Here is a 1769-nt window from a genome sequence, read left to right as displayed (position 1 = left end):
CCTCTATCTTGAGTTTCATGTTTATTTAGATTATGTGAATACCAAGGGGGTTTTCAGGGGCTTGACTCCAAGTAGTTCTTCAGGCTAAGTCTGTCTTCTTGACAGGGTGGTCCTACCCCAGGTGAGACTCATGCCTCCTTTGCTCCACCCCTTCCTTTGCTCCTCCATGTTTTCAGATTGACTAGGGGTCCTGGCTGCAGTCATCATTGTCGCTCTCCTTGTCAAACCTCTGCAGGCCCCATTTTCTGGATGGTTCTCTTTAGGGCAGCCTTGACATCAGTGTTCCTCAGGCTATAGATGATGGGGTTGAGGATAGGGGTGATCACAGCATAGAAGAGATACAGCAGAGGGTCAGTGGCTGGATCATAGCTGGCCTTTGGGCGAATATAGATAAAGATGGCAGTGCCATAGAAGAGGGAGACCACGACCAGGTGGGAGGAACAAGTGGAGAAGGCCTTGTGGCGGCCAGCTGCAGATGGGATCCATAAGATAGCAGCCAGGATACGCCCATAGGAGCTCAAGATGAGGCCAAAGGGGCAGAGGATGATGAGGGCAGCAGCCAGGATAATCTGCAATTCATTGAGTGAGGTGTCTCCACACACCAGCTGCAGGACAGGCTGGATCTCACAAAAGAAGTGAGGGATGGTGTTGACCACAGAAGGGCAAGGAGAAGATGAAGGAGGTGTGGCCCAGCCCCACCATGGCTCCGCAGGCCCAAGCTGAGCCGGCGAGCTGCAGACACACCCGGCGGCTCAGCAGTAGCGGGTAGCGGAGGGGCTCGCAGATGGCTGCGTAGCGGTCATAGGCCATGGCCGCCAGGAGGCAACACTTGGTGGCACCAAAAAAGAGGAAAAAGAACATCTGGAGGGCACAGCCCCAGTGGGGGATGTGGCGCTGACCAGTGAGGCGGTGGTGAAGCAGCAGGGGCACCGTGACCGACGTGTACCCAATCTCCAGGGCCAAGAGGATTCAGAGGAAGAAGTACTTGGGGGACCTTAGTGCAGGGTCCACTGAGACCAGCGCCACAATGAGGAGGTTGCCTGTGACGGTGAGCAGGTAGACCGTGAGAAAGAGAGAGAAGAGCAAGCCCTGAACGTGGGCCAGGCGGGAGAAACCTACAAGAACGAATTCAGTTACCACCATGGAAGCATTCATGCCCATCCTGCTCACATCCCTTTTGATGGGAAGAAAAAGACACGGCAAAGAAGAGTCGCCATAGTGGAATTGTGACGAGGTCAAAAATGACCTCTCTCTGCATTGGATCAAAGCCCTGGGACTCCCTTTCTTTTAGGCTTTCAGTGTCTTTGAAATGAGGCAGCCCAACTGCCCCCACCCTGGCCCACTCTTGGAACCCTGGGCAAATATTTGTCTCTCTGAGCCCAGCTGTCTTGATCTCTTCCTGATGGTGCCTACTTTCAGGTGAAGCATTGAATTTGGTTTGGTTTCTCCTGGGTGAAGTGTTGGATCATTCTAACCCCCTTTTCTCCGTTTCCTAGCCTTGCTGCAGGGCTGGGGATGGAATTTTCCCTCCCAGCAGATGTTTTTCTGCTCAAAGCCAGACTTTGTTCTGTGTTCAGGACATGAAAAAACCTATTCCAAGTAAAGAGGATTTCCTTTCCTTTCCTCTCTCCTGAAGCCTTTTGTGTTTCTTTTCCTTTTTTCACATGTTTTTCTTTTCTCTCAACTTGGCTTTTCTCTGGCCTAATGTTTACCTCTTCCTCTCTATTTCCTGCCCCTTTCCAGGTATTATTCCAGTTACCAGATGCCCT

The 1769-nt window shown here is 52.0% G+C and overlaps 1 pseudogene; it reads right to left on the bottom strand.

The window, feature by feature from the left end:
• Window positions 1–221: 221 nt before the first annotated feature.
• On the bottom strand, window positions 222–1161 carry LOC124095285 (olfactory receptor 10C1-like; annotated as a pseudogene).
• Window positions 1162–1769: the final 608 nt, after the last annotated feature.

The sequence above is a fragment of the Marmota monax genome, unplaced genomic scaffold, assembly GCF_021218885.2.
Source record: "Marmota monax isolate L192 unplaced genomic scaffold, Marmota_monax_Labrador192_F-V1.1 WCK01_AAM20220418_F8-fsc00534, whole genome shotgun sequence".
Lineage (NCBI taxonomy): Eukaryota > Metazoa > Chordata > Mammalia > Rodentia > Sciuridae > Marmota > Marmota monax.
This window is presented reverse-complemented; position numbering and strand designations above follow the sequence as displayed.